The sequence below is a fragment of the Urocampus carinirostris genome, chromosome 6 (genome assembly GCF_059441175.1).
Source record: "Urocampus carinirostris isolate Australia breed hairy pipefish chromosome 6, RoL_Ucar_1.0, whole genome shotgun sequence".
Lineage (NCBI taxonomy): Eukaryota > Metazoa > Chordata > Actinopteri > Syngnathiformes > Syngnathidae > Urocampus > Urocampus carinirostris.
Window position 1 is genome coordinate 2010557 of NC_142354.1, and position 20339 is coordinate 2030895.

At 41.9% G+C, this 20339-nt stretch overlaps 1 protein-coding gene across 1 annotated transcript in view; it reads right to left on the reverse strand.

Annotated features, from left to right (window-relative positions):
• ccndbp1 (cyclin D-type binding-protein 1) overlaps positions 1–20339 on the reverse strand; it is a 121455-nt gene that overhangs the window by 82139 nt on the left and 18977 nt on the right. The gene's annotated exons all lie outside the window — the stretch shown is intronic.

Here is a 20339-nt window from a genome sequence, read left to right on the forward strand (position 1 = left end):
GACACAACAGCGCTCGTATACACAGAAATGCACACTCAGCTGTCTGTGCAATTTGTGATTGTCCAGACTGCAGTGTCGAGTCACGCTGGGACTGGTGGATGAAAAAAGTAGGGGGGAAGTAAGTCCGGTCTAGTCATGTTTATTTGTACAGCCCTTAATCACAAGGACTCTCAAAGGGCTGTACAGACTATTATTACACGATCTCCTGATACAACAAATACATGAGAGAAAGGAAAAACAAAAACCTCAGCATGAGGAGATGAACATGAGGCTATCCCCCTTCCAGGATGACCAGGCTGTAATTGATGTTTGTAAAAGCTGATCATATTTAGTTAATTGTGTATTTCTCTGTCTTCTATGTTACAAATAATCCTGATGAGCTTGACTTAAATTACAACTCATTTTGTACTATTTTTGAACCGAAAGACATATATATGACGTCCTTGGTTATTCCTACGCATGTGCGAACTTTGAACCGTAGACGTATGTGTGACGTCATTGATACTTTCTGCGCATGCGTACGCTTTTGAACAAAACCCGGCTGCAGCGCGGGAAACTTGTGAGACTTTTGTATTAGTCTACCCACTGCGCAGTGAATAAATTCTAAAACTACATTTGCCTCTCTTACTGATCACTTCAGTTTTAACCTATTACGAAAATATTATCCCTAACATTTTGTTGCCGAAACCGGGACGGTACGTAGTGTTTTGAAGTTGAAAACGAAGAAAACAATCCATTCTACCGGGTGGTCTTGAACAAAGGAAACCGTTTGTTCTTTTTCGAGATCAGCTTCAAAGTTAGCGGCACCGTCAACGAACCAGGATGAAGTGATCGGTAAGAGATGCATTTGTAATATAAAAATTTCGAATAATTCTAAGAACGAAGCCATTTTTATAAAAAGATAAAGTTGAATTGGCCACAGAGGGAGAGAGAAGTGTTGGACTGGCGCCAAAAGTGGGCTTGAAAAGCCATTACAAAACCTTAGCTAAGTAAATACCCAAAAGGAATCAGAATAAAATACGAAGTATTTTAAATACTCAAACTTTTTGTTTGAGACGGAATTGGATTGCCTTGGGACGGAAAAAAGTCGACACTTAACTAGCCGTGGGGTGAGGAGAAAGGGAAAAGAAAAGTAAGAAAGGAGGGGGAGGGTTATAGAAACGACCCCCACTTTTCCCTTTGTCCTTTTTAAAACGGAGAGGACGAATCCCTCTGTGGTAAAATAGAATAAAAATGAAATGAAAAATGAAATGATCTGCATTTCTATAGCGCTTTTCAAGTCAATGACTTCCCAAAGCGCTTTACAATGTGCTTCACATTTCCCAATAGCGGCCGTGCAGCCATGTAAGGCGCTAACCTGCTTATTGGGGGTCTTAGGGGTTCAGTGTCTTACCCAAGGACACTTCGGCATGTAACACGGACAAGCCGGGATTCGAACTGGGATCCCTTGATCCCAAGACGAGCGCTCTACCTCCTGAGCTACTGCCGCCCCTAAAATAAGGTTTTAGTAAACTGCATGGCTTCATAAAAAGTGTACACGGTCTAAAATCAAACTAAATTAAACTAATAAAACCAAAATTTATGTCTGTCCTATGTGTATGTGAGTACTGTTTGTCGTTCATGTTGTAAACTTTCCTATCACGCTTCAATTCCCATTGTTCTATGTCCGTCCTTTGTGTTTAAAAAAAGAAAGAAAAACAAAATGAATAAATAGATAGAATAAAATTTGACTTTTTCGGAAAATTTGGGTTTAGAACGAACGGTGAGCAACATAAGCACCGAGGGCCAAAACCTGGTCCCAAAATTTTTTTTTCGGTCCAAATTTTTTTGTTTTTTTTTCAATTGGAAAACGATAAATTTAGGAGTGGTAAGTTTAGAAAACCTATGTTTGAGTTATTTTAGATGCGTTAAATGAAGTTAATGCCAGAATAACACTTACTAAAGATACAATAACAAAAATAAAGATAGAATATTCCGGTTTTCAGTTCAAAATTAGAAAATTAAGGACTGTAAAGACGGGGGGAAAATCAAATTGAGCGAATTGGAATGGATTATTAGAGATAAAAGGTGTTTTGTACAAAATTATCGAAATAGAGCGAATAATTATTTTCAATGAATATGGAGGGAAAATTCATTGAGTGGAATAAAAATGATAAAATGACTCGTAGATCAATACACGTCATTTTTACATTTAGGCTGGTAAGCTAAAAAGGGTGTTAGAAGGTGCAGAAGGGAAAAGTGTTATGTTGGGAATGGATTGTTGGCAAAGCATGTAAGGAAGTTGTTAGATGATCCAGATGTGAAATTTATGAGTGGAATGGACAGTGAAAGTTCGAAGTTTTTGAAGAACTGGCTGAAGAAAGGTTTTAGGCACGAAGATCAGATTGAAGGCTGAATTAGTTCACGAAAGGAAAGAAAAGATGAGGAAAGGAAGAGACACAAGATGTGGATTGATCAGAGCGAAAAAAGAAGAAAGGACATTGCAAGTAAACAAGAAAGGAAAAAGTTACAAATACAGAAAGATGAGAGTTGGTAGAAGGAAGTAAAAAGGGAAAAGAAAGTAAATCGTTAAGGAGAAGAGCAAGGAGAATACAAGAGAAGGAAGGAATGTAAAAAGGAAAAGTTATTTAAAGAAAAAATAATTCGCTGAAAATTGGATATGAAAAACTTGAGACAAAAGTATGAAAAACATCACATTAGTGTTTTTGGAGTTCCTCATGGTCTTGAAAAACACTATATAAATGCAAACCATTTATAATAGATTAGAATATACCTTTACCGACATAGTTACAAAATGGGTTAACATATTGTGAGTGACAATGAAATTTGGCATTACGATCCATCTTCAAAGTGAGGTAAAGGAACAGAGAAAATAAGGTTATAGTTATAATTGATACAAAATTTACACAAAAATATTTGCATGTAAAAGGTTACATACAATTGAGGTTTGTGTAATATGCATTTGGTGAATAGACATCGCAGCAAAAAAGTTGTCAGCATTGTGCAAAACATGTGACAGTATTTTTATAGATAAGCTATAAAAATTAATGGAAATTATTTAAAGGATGAAAATCTATTTGAAGGCAAATGAACATAGATATACTATACAAACACTATTTCGTTGCCATAATGGGAAATATTATAGACTACAGAAATATTGTTAGGGAACTATCGTGAAAACACTACAAAGGAACTAAAGTAAAGTTTGATTTTACAGTAAAAGTGTTGCACTAACAATGTTTTTGAGTTTTAGAATTTTGGTTCTTGTCTCATTTGGACTCAACAACCCGCTGAGGAGAAAATGGGAGGAAGAGCGATCAGGGAAAGGTAGCACTAATAACGATGATGAAGATATTACATAGGATGAAAGATGGTAAGTGAAAAACCAATTTGTATGATATTAAAGGAATATATCAACAATAAGGGCGTCACAGAGAGATTCAGAAAAGTTTTGTGTTCATATTCGGCCGGTATGAACCATAACTATGATAAGTAGATCTCATCTTGTTGGAGTCCATCACAGCGATCATCGAGCAGCGATTGGAGGACACCCTGAACTGGTTGCAAGCCAATTGCAGGGCACACAAAGATAGACAATTCACTAGCTCATTCACACGTAGGGACAATTTGGACCAGCCAGTCCACCTGAAATGCATGTTTTTGAAAGAGGTAAGTAAACCGGATAGCCGGAGGAAACTAACGTAAACAATGGGAGCATGCAGGCTCCGCACAGGAGCCCAGTGGCTGGCTTGGAACACACACACACCTGTTCCCAGGTCCTTAGTAATGCAGTACACGTGCTGGCCACTGCGCCACCGTGCTGCACACACATATAATATACACATATATAATATATATATATATATATATATATATATATATATATATATATATATATATATATGAATGAAACTATTTTAAAACTGAACTATCAATAATGATAATATGATAGGGATTTTGAATTCCCTGTACTAGCTTGCTAAAAGATTTATAGATCTTGGCAGAGATCTATGTACCCCTGAAATTTAGTGATACAAAGATCGAAGTTATGAATCGGTGACAAATATAGTAGATATCTGCGTATTCTTTCAGATTTGATCATCAAATTATTAATTTATTTTCTGCATTTGTTGATGGTAATTGCAAATAACAGGCTTGTCTTTTTCCATTTTTCTACTTTCTGTACTTCCTTCTTTAACATCTTAGTACAACATAATTCGTGATGTCAATCATCAAAGCAATTGAGCCGTAAAAGCAAGCTCTCTTTGATGAATTGAACAAGGAAAAAAGCCGTTTGTCTAATAAAAAGACTGACCTTCACTCGACAAGAATTACCAACAACAATGACGTAATCTCGAAGCGACGAGATCTCGTTTGCTAAGATCAGCGTGCAGGAAAATAAAACTCGTACAGCAAAACCAAAATAACGATAAGGCTTGTAATGTGTTAAATCTTTGTTAAAGAGTAACTAAATGATAATGACAATTTAAAGGGAAAAAAGTTGCGTCCCCAGCATAAATGACGTGGGGAAATGAAAACAATGAGTGTATAATACAAGATAACTATACAGAATAGTTTAAAAAGAAAGAATATTTGAGTAACAGAATTAATCATTTCTTGTTGAATATGCGAATAGCAAAAGGGTAATAACTTTAAGACATGTAGTTTTGCTCCTGATAAAGCAGGGATGAAAAAAGCAATGAAGAGGACTAAAAACCGTCCATAATTTTAGTGTTCATCTTCTCGTTCGTAAATGGACAAATTCAAAAGAGGCGTAATATAAAAAGATTATTTCCTAAGTTGTTCTCCTATTCAATAGTAGATTACTCTCAATAAAATAATGCAGGAACCATTTCAAATAATCAAAATTTTGAAGGAAGTTTGAAAATGACGACAAATTAACACAGAAAAGAAGAATACGAGACTAAAAAACATTAATAACGTAGCTGAAGCTATTTCAGTCACTGAATGAATTTTTTTCTTTTAAACGGGGAAAAAAAGAAACAAGTATTAATAGTCTGACCAGATCATGTTAATTTGTATAGCCTTAATCACAAGGGATCTCGAAAGGCTGCTTAGAACAAAGACTAATGCGTAGAAACAAAGATTGTTGTGCAGAATAAAGATTATGAAAATAAAATAAATACAACTCAACAAGATAATTCATAAGTGACAAGTATGTATTGCTCTATAGTGAATCAATAAAAGATTGATTATGATTACAGAGAGAACAAAATACAATTAGAAAAGTTATGACATTAAGTTCGATTTGGCATTTTTTTGAGAATTTTTTGGGGATCTTTTGAGATTTTTGATGTTTAGTGTGAGGGTTTGGAATTTTGACAAATTTAGCCCAAAGGACAATTGGGAGGACAATTGATTACACACTGAATTTTTTTTTAGATTGAGTGTTACGATTGACAAGTGATAAACAAATGTGTAACAAATACTGACTTATGGTTTGGTTAAGTTAAAAGGAAACGGTTTTTATGGAAGAGCATTTTTAGAAGACAATAAGAAACTGATCAATCTTGAAGAGGGTCATAGGAAATAAAAGTAACGGATTAGTTGATTTCGAGACATATCGGGCTAATTTAAGAATAATTGCATGGGAAATAAATGGATAGAAATTGATTAAACTAAGATAATGTCTACTAGTACTTAAATTTAGAGAAAAATTTAAGACATTGAATAATCCGGCCAATTTACAAAAAAAAAAAAAATCCCACTACATAAGCACAATGGAATTAACGAGACTCTTAAGTGCCAGTGAATTCCAAAAAAAAGACTCTTTTCTTTTTGAAAGTCCGTTTACTCTTCAAAGGACATACCAACCTGTCAAAAAGAAACTATGGACAAAAATCATTTGCTGAAAGAGCCAAAGACATCAGTCATCCATTATCTGCGCCGCTTATCAACAGCGAGGCCAAGGGAGTGATATGGAGCACATCACAGCTACGCTCATCAACAACGAGATCAAGGGAGTGATGGGGGCACATCCCAGCTGCTTTTCAGACAGCTAACAGGGAGATTCCTGCAGTCGTTGCCAGTGGAATTGACAAAAAAGTCAAAGTCATTTTGTGTTTGACATGGACATACTTTGAAAGTATTTTTGATGGGCCAAAAGCAACATTCAAATGGTGAATGTAATGTGGAATAAGCAAATCAAAAGATGGAAAGACAACAACATTCAAGAATACGTCTGCTTGAAGTTATATAGAGTCTTGTTAATACAAAGTGTAAATGTATTTGAGGAAGATTGATCAATTCATCTTGCAAATTTATAAATGTGTCTGATTTCACTCCTATTCATAGATAGTGAACTTAGGTTTTAACTCAGGGGGAAAATTTTGAGACATTCAGTAAAATATAAGTTAAAACCTAGTTTTTCCGCAATTGATGAAAAATTGTCTTCTGAATAAGCTCTCCATAAAACTTTTTGAGATTCAAATTACGAAATTTGGACGAATAGAAAAATATTACACAAAAGAAATGTTGTAATATAACAAAATTTACAATGTTTGTCAAATTGATTAACAAAAATCAATTAAAATAACCATTCACCATTAGAAAATCGCCCACATTGAGAACATTTTGGGATGGTATTTTTCATTTTTGGCAAAATCATTCACTTTGAGCGTGAATTACCTGCTTTTTTTGCAAAATACTGTTATTTTGAACAAATTTACTTACTGAAAAGATAATATATAGGTTATGATTTTTACAAAAGGCAAAACAAAGAGTGAATCATAACAATAAAAACGTCTTTTCTTGGGTTAAACTGAGAATTTAACAATCTATCCTGGTCATCTGCCTCGAGGGGAATGGCCAACAGCAAGATAACACATTGAAAATCAAAAGAAAATGCAAATAAAAAGTGCATACAAAATGTTTTTTTGAATATGATCAATCTACAAAAAAAAAAAAAAGAAAACACTCAATCACTCAAATCAGGGTAAATGATTCTGACAAGGATAATGGTTAAACTGATTCAGTGACTGGATTTAGTGAAAAAGCAAAATTTGAAATTTAGAACTGACAATTTAAAAAATAAATTGTTTATCTTCGAGTTGGAATTTTGGGATAAAATGCTCAAAATGGAAAGGGCATCTTATAGTGGGGATTTTGATTTCCACTTATAATAAATATAAAGACAACTTAAGAAAATATACGAATCTATAAATAAATTTGTTTTTTTATTTGTTTTGAGCCACGAAAGTCTCAACAGGGGGGGAGAGTAAATTATGGGTAACATAAACCATTAAAAAAAAAGTCCTGACTATCCTTTTTTTCCCCAACTACAGCTTTCCCTGAATATCCAGTTCTATGATATTCATTATGCTTTTCTCATCCATACAGGAGATGGTGACCCCTGCTGAACAGATGACGGAGTTCTGTCAGCCCAGGGAGTTTCAAACCTAACAAGGGCAGTGGTCAGGACTCGTGCCATCAGCTGTGTCGACTACACACGTCCGCCACGAGGCAGGAGGCTGTCATCCCAGGGAAGAAGCTAACTTGCCAGATCCGAAAAGAGGAGCAATCCAATGTGGACAACTGGATGGTGTCATCTCATCTACAAGCAATACATCATCACGCCAGGAGGTGTGGGGATCCTTACGGTGGCCATGCTCATGAAAAACTGCATCACAGCCGCCAATAGTGCCCTAATCTATTCTTCCAAAAGAATAGGCATCGGACTCTACAATATCTAGATAAATGGTGGTCGTAAAAGTACCAAAATAAGATTGTTATGTTGAAAACTTTGGACTTTGTGGACTGCTTTGTTACATTGGTATCAGTTCCCATACACCAAATTTAAATGGACTTAGACAGCATTGTCTAAAAGGACTTATCCCTACCAATAAAGGGAAATCTCCCTATTGCACACGCGAAGATCTGAGCGGGTAAGCTAATCGAGTCCCGTTCACCAAGTCATCCAGGCCCTGTGGAGACCAACGCACAGGCAGGGTTCTTTGTTTTGTGTTTTTAACTATCGCACATTACTACTACGTTTTCTAGCATAAGAAACACTCTCGACCTCATGGAAATGAGGTGGGAGGAGGGGAATTTTTTCCTTTACGAAGGTTTTTCGCCCCTCCACGAAACTACCAACCTGTTGTATTTCTTAATGATGTGTTAACTTGAAAACCTCTGGTATTATCACTGATGTCCTTCGAAATCCACAACAGGGGGGAAATGTAAAAGCTGATCATATTTAGTTAATTGTGTATTTCTCTGTCTTCTATGTTACAAATAATCCTGATGAGCTTGACTTAAATTACAACTCATTTTGTACTATTTTTGAACCGAAAGACATATATATGACGTCCTTGGTTATTCCTACGCATGTGCGAACTTTGAACCGTAGACGTATGTGTGACGTCATTGATACTTTCTGCGCATGCGTACGCTTTTGAACAAAACCCGGCTGCAGCGCGGGAAACTTGTGAGACTTTTGTATTAGTCTACCCACTGCGCAGTGAATAAATTCTAAAACTACATTTGCCTCTCTTACTGATCACTTCAGTTTTAACCTATTACGAAAATATCCCTAACAATGTTGCAAGGGCATCAACAAACAATACACCTACATCATCAGCATATAATAAAGGTCATTCATAAGCTATGTAAATAAGTGTGCTTTGAGCCTAGATTTAAACAGTTCCACTGAGGTTACAGATCGAATCTCAGAGGGCACAGCATTCCAAAGCACAGACGCCTGAATGGAGAACACTCTCGAGCCTGTCGTGATTGCCCAAGTGAAGTCACCTGGGGCAATCGGTTTGGCGCGCTGGAGCGCACTTCCTGATTGGCTGACGTTCTCCACTTAAGCGGTCTGCGTACAGAGATGGTCGTCCAAGTGCACTCTTTCTATCCCTGAGTGTTTCTCCAGACTACAAGGTACCCACGACTCCTCTTGCCTTATTCATGCCTGCCTTCCGTTTTTGACCTGTTTCCGTTCCACGTTTTGCGACCGACTCACCCGCTAAGCTGCACCTCCCGTCTACCCATCACGGAGCTGCCATTCCGTCCGAAGAGGCTGACGACCAACAAGCGCCGACGTCCCAAACCAGCTCCAACAACTCTTTCAAATAAAAAGTTTTCTGAAACTAACGCTATTGGATCCGAGAGTCTGTTCTGGCTCCTGACAGACCCATTGGATTTCTTCTTGGCTCTTGGGGTCACTCGTAGACCGGTATTTTCAGAGCAAAGGCTGCAAGCAGTAACATAGAGGGAAATTAAATCTGAAAGATATGAGAGGGCAGGTCCATGCATGATGTTGTATAATCTCAAATGAACCTTAAAATCACATCTTGAAACTGGCAGGAAACCACGGTAGATAAGCTAAATCCATACAGTTGTCTGTTCCACTTATATACTGTCACTTTTTCCTCCACCTCAACCATAACACACAAGCACACATTTTATTATGTTTTCTCTCTGAAAATTAACCTTTTAGGCAGTATCATTTTGTGCACCTTTCACCTGCACTCCATCAACCTTTACCACCCAAAACTCCGTCATCATCATCCATAGCCTTGTCACCTTACGCCTCGATAAATGCAATTCCCTCCTCTATGGTTTACCTCAAAAGTCCCACCACGAACTTCAGCTGGTCCATAACTCTGTTGCGTGCATCATTACCAAACACCCCCCTCGCCATCACATCATCCCTGTCTTACAGCAACTTCACTGGCTCCCTATCAACCATAGAATTAACTCAAAAATCCATGTGTATACCTACATGGCCATTCATAACCTTGCTCCTCCCTACCTCTCTGATCTCCTTCACATTGCCACGCCGTTCCGCACCCTCAGATCATCCTCCTCCCTCCATCTTACTATACCAGTTGCCTGTCTAAGCTCTAAGTGGAGCAGAGTTTTCAGGCCTCTGCCCCCCAGCTCCAGAACTCATTGCTACCTGACCTCCAGAATTCTGCTACCCTGTCCACTTTCAAATCCGGACTCAAAACCCACCTCTTCAGAATTGCCTTTTTATTAATATCTACCTCACATACCGCCCCCTTTTTAGCGCTACTTTGTTTTTATTTGCTATTTATTACTTGCTTGTTTTATTCTTGTTTAATTCTTGTTTTATTGTTTTATGGTATTATGTGTAAGGCGACTTTGGGTGTCGTGAAAGGGGCTTTCAAGTAAAATGTATTATTATTATTATCATTATTGTTATTGTAATAACAGGACAGTGCATCAGAAAGAGAAGAAGCATTATCAAGGACAAGCAGAGTCAGATCTCCGATTGAAGTAGAGTACATTGTCACTGGACAGTACATTGTTAAAGTATTCTGAACCAGTGTTTCCCAAATTTTGTTTCGGGACCCAAAAGTGAGTTGCGGGCACCATGTTGTAGACCCCTAAACAGAGATAATGAACAGTGACAAATGGATAATAAAAAAGAAAGTTAGCAAGAGAGAAGCTTGTCAAGGCCCGAAATACAGATAAGGCTCGGGTTCAGGTTTAAAATTTTACTTCTAGGCCAGGGGTCAGAAACAGTTTTGACCCGAAGAACCATGAAAGCAAAAATATTTTGTTTCTGTTTTTTATTGAGAGCCCCACAATTGTTTAAGGCAAAATTCAACAAAATCGCCCAAAAAGGTTTGTGTCACAATCACCCGGATCGGGAACACCTGTGCTCAGGATTTGGCGCCAACAGCCAGGACAGCTGATTGGCATACCCTGTCCATTTAAATCCTCAGCTTCCGGAAACAAGCTGTCTGATTGCCCTATGCTACCTGTTGCCATGTGCTCAGAAAGCCCGTACCTCCGACTCTTTGCCTGTCTCCTGTTTTCTTCTACTTGATCTCCGTTGCCGACCCGTTTCCAAATTTGCCTACGACCTGCCTTGCCCGTCTGACTCCTGATCACTCTTCCGAACACGACGACGCCCTTCTTCTCCAGCCCCGACCAACAACACGACGATTACGCCTGTCCACGACCATTCCCGCCAAGCCTTCACCCGCCTGCCAAGCTTCGCCAATCCGTCAAACAACGGATCGAAGAATCACGCCTTGTCATTCCTTCTTTCCCGATCCCGATGACAGTTCCCCACAAAGCAATGGAGGTTAATCGGGCAGCGTTATTGGCCGAAGAGCGTCGGCGGCGGGTTTCTGAGGGACTTTGTCTTGATTGCGGCGGCAAGGGGCATCGAATCTCAACGTGTCCGTTAAAAGGGGGGCGTCCGATTGAGTTCTGCCCTTATCCCGTCCTCCAAGACCTCTCGACCTTCCCTCGAGGTACATCTACTGATTGCTGGTTCTCCACAGAGACTTACCGCGCTAGTGGATTCCGGGGCCAAAGCTAACATTTTGGACCTCTCCCTCGCCCACAAACTCAAGATTCCATTGAATCCCCACGCTACTCCTATTATCGTCCGAGCATTAGATGGCCGTCTTCTGGGCACAGTTACACAGGTTACTGAACCAATGGAGATGAGACTTTCTGGCAATCATAGGGAGCAAATCGGGTTCCACCTGCTTCCATCCCCCAGCCAGCCACTCGTTTTGGGTCATCCATGGCTGGTACGGCACAACCCTCACTTTGATTGGCGTTCGGGGACCGTGATGGAATGGGGTGTCGAGTGCCATCAATCTTGTCTACGTTCTGCATCTCACCCCGACCAACCCGTGGCTTCTAATTCTCCTCCTGACCTGTCCAAGGTCCCTGCCTGCTATCACCACCTACGCGAAGTCTTCAGCAAAGCCAAGGCCACTTCCCTTCCTCCACATCGCCCCTATGAATGTGCTATCGACCTTCTGCCTGGCTCTACTCCCCTGCGGGGTCGTCTTTATTCCCTTTCTGCACCCGAAAGACAGTCCATGGAGGAATATATCTCGGAGGCCTTAGCAGCCGGAATAATACGGCCGTCCTCTTCCCCGGCTGGAGCTGGGGTTTTTTTTTTTGGTCGGCAAGAAAGATGGTTCCTTACGTCCGTGCATTGACTACCGGGGCCTTAATGACATAACAGTTAAGAATCGCTACGCTTTACCACTGCTCGCCTCCGCCTTTGAACTGCTGCAAGGGGCCACGGTGTTCACTAAATTGGATCTCAGAAACGCTGGTCCGTATCCGGGAGGGAGATGAATGAAATACCGCCTTTAACACTCCCATGGGGCACTACGAATATTTAGTCATGCCTTTTGTTCTAACGAATGCCCCCGCCGTCTTCCAGTCTCTTATCAACGACGTGCTGCAAGATTGTGTTTGTCTATTTGGATGACATTCTGATTTTCTCTAAATCCCTGGAGGAACACACGCAGCACATCCAACTTGTCCTTCGACGACTCCTAGAGAACTCCCTCTTCGTTAAGGCTGAGAAGTGTGAGTTCCATGCCCAAACCGTGTCATTCCTGGGGTATATCATCGCGGAGGGGAGATTACAGATGGATCCTGCGAAGGTGTCGGCAGTCACCTCCTGGCCTGTCCCCACGGATCGCAAGAAGCTCCAGCAGTTCTTGGGTTTCGCCAATTTTTACTAATGATTTATTCGGAACTATAGCACGGTAGCGGGTCCCCTGACGGCTCTCACTAGCCCCAAGGACACTTTCAGATGGTCTCCTGCAGCCAACAAAGCATTCACTACCCTCAAGGCTCGATTTTCGACGGCGCCCATCCTCCAAGTACCTGCCCCGGGGCGTCAGCTAGTCGTTGAAGTGGATGCCTCGGATGTGGGAGTTGGGGCTGTCCTCTCTCAAAGGTCGTCCGAGGATCAAAAGATGCACCCCTGTGCATTCTTTTCACGACGCTTATCCCCCGCCAAACGCAATTATGACGTTGGGGATCGTGAGCTGCTAGCCATAAAATTGGCAATTGAGGAATGGCGCCACTGGCTGGAAGGGGTGCCAGTTCCGTTCCTGGTTTGGACTGATCACAAGAATCTTGAGTACCGTATTTTCCGCACTATAGGGCGCACCGGGTTATAGGGCGCACCCCCAAAAAATAGCTTTTGGTCCTATATCTTCCATACATAAGGCGCACCGGATTATAAGGCGCTACAATAGGAACATGGACAAAACAGTCAGATAGTTCAGTCAAACTTATTAACCCCCTAACATTCCCAAAGCTTGCAAAGAAGCAAATACGTGTCGTAGACACGTGCGGATGCGGTGTCCGTACGTTGTCACTCAAATGCATCGTTCCAAATATCATTTGGAAGGTTAAAGTCTTGTGATTCAACAAAAGCCAACCATTCCTTAGTTTCTATTTTCTTTTTTGCTCGCAACTTTACTGTGCATATGACAATAAACACTTGGAATAGAGTTTAAATTAAAAAAAGACCCATCACAGAAACATCGATATCACTCTCCGCCCCCTTTACCTCCGAATAACTTTAGCCAATAGTGATCGATTCAACTGATGATAGACACATCTTTTTCAGCCAATTGCAGGCTTTGTTTTGCCCCTTTAGCCTATGCGAGCCTGTAAATGATAAAAAGAGAAGGCGCTCTTTGCATTTCTTGCTTGATGTTTTCGAAAGCGTCCATTGCAATGTCTGTCCATGGTAGTTTTGCTCTTAGCATCGTTGTTCCTGCTTCTTTCATTAAGTCCCTCAATGGGTTGGTCTTCCATGCGTAGTCCTCAATCCACTCAGAGCTGAATCCCGTCATTCCCAGGAAGGTCATCATTTGTCCGACCGTCTGAGGTTTTGGAGCTTTGCTGACTCCCTCGAGCTGCTCTGGTGTCATTGCAATGCTCCCTTGTGAGATGAGTCTTCCCAGATATTCCACCTGCGGCTGTTCCAGCCAGTCTCTGTAGGACTCTGATTGAGTCTCTATGACATTCTTCGAGCGTTGCTGAGCAGATTAGCAGGTCATCAACATATTGTGTCAGTGTACTATCGATGTCCTGGCCTTCCAGGTCATTACGTAGTACTTGGTTGAACATATGGGGACTGTGTTTGAAGCTTTGTGGCAACCGTGTGTAACTGTACTGCTTACTTCGGTATGTGAATGCAAAGAGATACCATGAGTCTTCAGATAACGGAATACTAAAGAATGCTAAACAAAGATCAATTACTGTGAAATACTTTGCGTTTTGAGGCACATTTGTAAGGATGGTATTTGGATTTGGAACTTCAGCTGGCCAATCCTGGACAACCTCATTTACCGCTCTCAAATCATGCACCAATCTGTATTTAGATTTGTCCGATTTGAGAACTGGAAAAATCGGAGTGTTGCATGGACTTCGCATCTCAATTAGTACTCCAGCCTTGAGCAGTCCGTCGATCGTCTTCTGTATTCCTGCTTCCGCTTCTGGCTTCAGCGGATATTGTGGTCGAAACGGCAACTTCGTTCCCCGTTTCAATTTTATTTCAGCTGGATTTGCTGATTTTACCAATCCAACATCGGTGGCGTGGTTTGACCACACCTCCTTCGGAACATGTTTCAGCATTTCTTGTCTCAATACGTCCTCTTGTTTCGTCTCTGGTATGGTAATCACCCAAGGTTTCGCATCCATTTTCACTTCACACGGTATTCTCACCATACCACCTTCGTCTGAGATCGTCATTTCCGAATCCTCAGTTTCAATCCATGTCACGCTCTTTGCTGCTTTCACCATGGGACCTAGGTCTTTAGATCTGAATCCTTTGTTGACAACTAATGCAATATGTGGTTCTGTTTCCGGCACTCCGAACCACTGCGAGGTGAAGTCGTTTGGTTTGATGTTTAGAGCTGCACCCTGACGGCCAATCAGGAGGCAGTCGGCCCAAACTTCTACTGTGGTGTTCTTTGTTTGTTTGTCCCATATTTCCTCGTAGACCATACTGCAGGATGAGTCATAATACATAGTGCAATGATAATCGGTTGTTGGCTTGAATGCCTCTGGAAGCTGTATTTTGATGACAGGTTCCCAGGTTTTCACAATTTCATTTATGGGCTCTTGTATATTTCCCAGCCAATAGACCTTTGCGCATTTGCTCTGGTGTAGCATTTGATTTTTGAGTCCAATCCTGTCCAGATACACCCCGTCGGGAGTGCACCACAATTTGACTCCAAGCTTACACAAAGCGTCTCTTCCCAGCAAATTTACTGGCGTTTCATCTGACACAAGAATGGGTATCGTAATTTCACCCTCTTCAGTAGAGATTTTCACTTGGTCTGTCATTGGAATGGTTTGTTTTGATCCCGAGAATCCTATTGTTCTTATGAAATTGCCGGACATGGGGAGGTTTGAGGCATACTCCGAACTTATGCAGGTATATGTAGCTCCGGTGTCAACTAGCATTGGGATTTTGTTGCCTTCGACTTTGACTTGGATTATTGGTTCCCTGCCAGTTTCCCCTGCATGTATTGTCAATTGGGCCTCCCCCACAGGATTCTCTGGGCCCCCCTAATGCCAATATCTTGGACCTGCACCTGGAGATCCTCCTCCTTGGCTTGATGGGCCCCCCTTTGGTTCTCTCCATCCCCCCAGACCGGTTGCTGAACAGTTTCGCACAAAGTGGCCAGGCCCATGACATTTCCAGCACACGATCGCTTGGCCTGTGGGGGCTTGCCAGTTCCGTCTTGGGGCACCTCGACCCCAGGCAGGCATTTGGCCCTGTATTGCTCTGTAGGGTGGCCGGCCAAATGGCTGTTGCTGATAAACATTAACAACCGGAAGCGGTTGTTGGGTTGATGGAGTGATAGGCGACGCCATCATGTTTGCCCGGAAGGGTTGGTCCAGTACAGGTGCTTGAGTCTTCAATTTAGTTTTATTCTGCAGGTCAGAGAGCTGCATCTGAGTGAGTTTCCGTTGTTCAGCTCTTTCTAAGTCCTGCTGCCTTTGTTGATCCTTTCTGAATTTTTCAATGGCGTGGACAACATGGTCACGGAACTCCCTGTATGGCATTGAGGTTAACCCTACGACATCTTCGGAACAGAGTCGAAAGTATAGGGCTGTTCTCCACTTCTTCCTCCGTCTCCTGCTTCCATCGTTTGAGCTGCCTGCCGATGTATGAAGCTGGATTCTCAGTTTCGCCGAGAGTTTCACCTTTTAATGCCTTTGGATCAATCTTGGCAGGGTATTCATCCCGTAGTGCTCTCCACACCACTGCACGGTAGGCGTTACATTCAGTTCCATCCGCCATTACATCGACCATCCATCCATTGTTGCTGTGACGCAAAATATTCTCCATCGTTGAAGCACCTACACATTGCGCCAATACTGACTTGATATCGCCGATGGCTAGCAGCTTGCCAATAGTCTCTTCTTCAAACCGTCGAATCCACTTCCCAGCACCTTCATGTATGTCTGGCAGTCGGGAGATCAGACCAGCAAGGTCGAGCGTCTCCCAAGGGATGTACTGACCTTTGTTTCCCTTGATTAGAATTGGAAACTGACCAGGGTCTGTATACCTCTCTGGCGGTCGGATATTTGGCCTATACCTTAGGTCATAATGTCCAGTTGCATTCGCTGACGGTCCAGGCCTTTCACTGTCCCCTCTTGCCTCAGCTCTTGCGTGAAGACTATTCTATTTCCTGTTCCAATTCCCTAATGGTAGCTCGGACCGTACGTTGCTGACCCTGATCCAAGTCCCGGCTTGTTTGCCGGACACCTCCGGCTCCCATGTCGACCCAAAACGATTCACCTGACTTTCCTTTGACTGTTTCATTCCTTTCTGCATAGCAGTCGAGCGGTTCTTTACATTCCGCTCCGTCGGACTTTCTCCCCGTGCTACAATGCTTCGGGATAGGAGAATGTTGAGGACTTGTTGGCGCGTTGCCCTGGTTCCGTGTTGGCGATTCCATCTCGTCTCCTCCTCCTGCATCATACTTGAAATCCCCTTTTTTTTGATTGTTCCGACCAAATTTGGATACAACCCAGCTGATCCAGTTGTCATTTCAGCGTTCAATGATTTATCTTTCAGTCGAAGCAGTCCTTCCCTAATTTTCTCCCTATAATGCACTCCTTCAGTCTTAAACAGCTTCAAGACCTCCTCTTCTGTATTCCTCTTCTCCTGTCGTTTCTTGCTATCTTTGCCAGACTTGTAGTCCATGACTCTCACCTCCATGACGCCACAAGTGTATGTATCAAACGTACCCCTCCTGCGGCCATGCCGGTTGAAGATTTTTCGTCCTCTTCTCCCATTTTTGTGACACCTTTTCAATCAGCTTGGCCTTGTCCAGATGACGCAATCCCAAAAGCTTCACTGGCACAAGAATGTTCATATTCATTCAATTATTGTGTACAGACCTTGCTTTTTGCAAACTCGGAGCGGATTTGGTTGCCTGTTGCTGATTTTCCCAAATCGGGAGGGGCTGAGTAGGCTCAGAATGGTGGGGGCCCTCTCCTCTGCTCGGCCCGCACGTCTGCTTCTGCTTAGACACAAACAGTTCATTCCGGTACAACCCCTTTCATGAATATTCATCTTCAGGCGGACTCGGCTCCTCCCACTAGAATGGGCTTCATCGTACACGAATTTTTCCTCTCAGAGCGTCGCGATGTTTAACGGAACCAGATCTCAAATTCAGAGGCCACATGCAGACGAAACGCCGGATGAATCATTCATCCTAATGTATTTCCCAGTTTCCTATATCTATCACAAACACCAATCGCGCAGTATTTTTACATCCTGTTTTCACTTATTTTTAAAACCACTTTGTGCTTTCAAGTCACTCTCTATTACCACTGTGTCCTCGTGGGCGAGGAAAAGTAATCACTCCACTTTTCATTTATTTTCCAAGACCCCGCAAAACAAAGCTTCTCTCGCACAGTGTCTTTTCAGCACACAAACAGTTATGAGCAGAGAACATCTGGAAACCCTCACACACACTTCCGCGGCCAAACCGGAGCCAGAACGGAGAGGGTGAACGGAGACGGTGACTGAATTGGAGCACACACGCTTACAAAAAAAAAAGTTTCCCAAGACACACGAACGACACAAACACACACGCACATACAAAATAGAGTAGAAATATGTTAGTAATTCACACACACAGCCTTTGCATCGCTCTTTCTATGCGAATTTATCCTAATAATACAACATCTGATTAATTGCTCATTTTTCTAACGTCGGTATAACCTTTCAGATTGCAGAAAATGGCGAAGTTCCATGCACCACACTTCCTCAGTCGACTAGGGAAACAGATAAAAAACATTCCCCGTATGAACTATATATAGATCGTCTACTCTCGAACTGTCACTTCAGCCATGATGACGTCTCATCACCGCTTTTTACACAGATCTCAAGACAATTATACGGACCGGAATTAACCGTCTCTCAATGTACACATACCGACACCGCTGCATCTTTTATCCAGATTTTAGCAGCCCTGTCCCAAAAATCACAAAAATCCCTGAGCTGGATTATTGTCGGACAGAAATCTCAACTCAATCTATACTCAATGTATCTCATCCGTCCAAAATAGGCCCGACTGTAGACGAAAAAACCACGTGCACGGTTTGACAATAATTTGGCTCTCACGTCACATGCCCCTGCACTTCAACTTACCCCGACAAGCAAACCGAAATAAGGAGAGAAAAAAATTGTCCTTACCTCAATCGCTCGTCGGGGCAGCGTTCATGACGAGAAGTCTGGAAACCCTTGCCAAACAGCCACGTTGGAGCGCCAAAAATGTTGGAGAAAATGTAGGTTCGAGAATCGATTAATTCTTCTCGTATGCGTTCAAAGAAATGCAAGGATGCCGGTGTCGTAAGAGGGATGTTCTTTATTGCATCGTCACAAAGAACTCGGACAATTTTAGACATACTTACTTACTTATTGCTCCAGCGAAGGTCGGGGGGTCCCGTCCCTGTGCGTTGAGCCGACCAGATGAACCAGGTTTTTCCAATGCTGGCGGTCTTGTGCCAGCTGTTCTGCATCCTCTACGGCAACTCCGTGTTGTTGGAGGTCGCCCGCAACGACGTCGAGCCATCGAGTGCGGGGTTTCCCTCGTGGTCGTCTCCAGCCTGCGGCCTTTGGGTCAAACTGGAGAATGGCTCGTGTCGGATGGTCTGGTGGTAGACGAAGGACATGGCCAAACCAGCGGGTGCGGCGTTGTGCGACCAAGGAAGATGCTTGGGGCTGGCACGTGCGGGCTCTGAGCTCTTTATTGGAGACTCGCTGGGGCCACCTGATGTTCTCGACATAACAAAGCTTTTATAGCTTCAAGGGAGTAAAACCGAAAGGGGGCGTTCGGTCCTGCGAGAGGACCTACGCAACTTCTTCGGAATTGTTTTTCTCCCAAGGAAGGTGTTTGTATCCTTATTTGGACATGTTTTCGCCTCAGTTTGCTCAGAGAGTCTTGGCAGGTCCCATGCTTTCTTTAAGGAGGCTTAATTGTCTGCCAAGACTTTTCCCGAAAGTCTGATGTCAACATGACTTTTCTCCACCACATAAGCTGTGCAGATAATGGATTGATGGATATACATACATATATATATATATATATATATATATATATATATATATCCATCAATCATATTTGTGGGTGTATACAAATTAGGGCTAATTAATCCCAGTTCTAAAATAAATGAATCGCGATTAATCCCTATTAATTGATTTTATAAATGGCAGTAGATATGAAAAAAATATGCATAGAAAAATAAGATTACATTTATTATACCAAATGGTATAGGCCTATACCAAGTACAGTAAACATGCATACGGACTGTAATGTCAAAGATAGCTTTCATAACAAAGATATTCAGGTAGTTTATGTCAACGCTGTTGAACTGTAAAATTTGCAGTTGTAAATATTTTAACAAAAAATGCATACCAAGTAAAAGAAAAGTGCATAAAGCTTGTAATGTCAGAGATAAATCTTCCATGAACAAAATATTCAACTTCCTTATGTGAACATTGTAGAACACCCACCCCTTGCACCAAACTTATCCGAGGTTGTTTGTTGAGGTCCGCTGTCTGACTGTACCACCAGTCGGGGTGCTTGGCTTTCAAGTGATACATCAGGAAAGAAGTGCTCCCATGGTAATTAAATTCAGCTTTGCATGCATATCACTTTCGCCTAGTCAATATTCCCATAGGGCAATGTTTTTAAGCGAAACTGTTCGCCTAAAAGTGTTTCTTTCCTCTTTTCCATCGCTAGCGTGCTATGCCACATTAGCTTTGGGAAACAGTAGTGACTCTTCTTCGTTTTTCGTAGGTGGCTTGACACCCAGGAGCGTTCCCAGGCCCCAATTGCTATCCTTACGTTTATATATTTTCACGCATTGAATGCAAAATGATAGCCCAAATTGTTAACGCAACTTTTTTTCTAAAAATATATATATTGGTTATTTACGGTGCAAATACACATAACATAAATATGCTATCAGTGAAAAGTATGAAGGAATGAGCTTTAAAATCATACCATTGTACAAGCTTTCTGATCAACTACATTGAA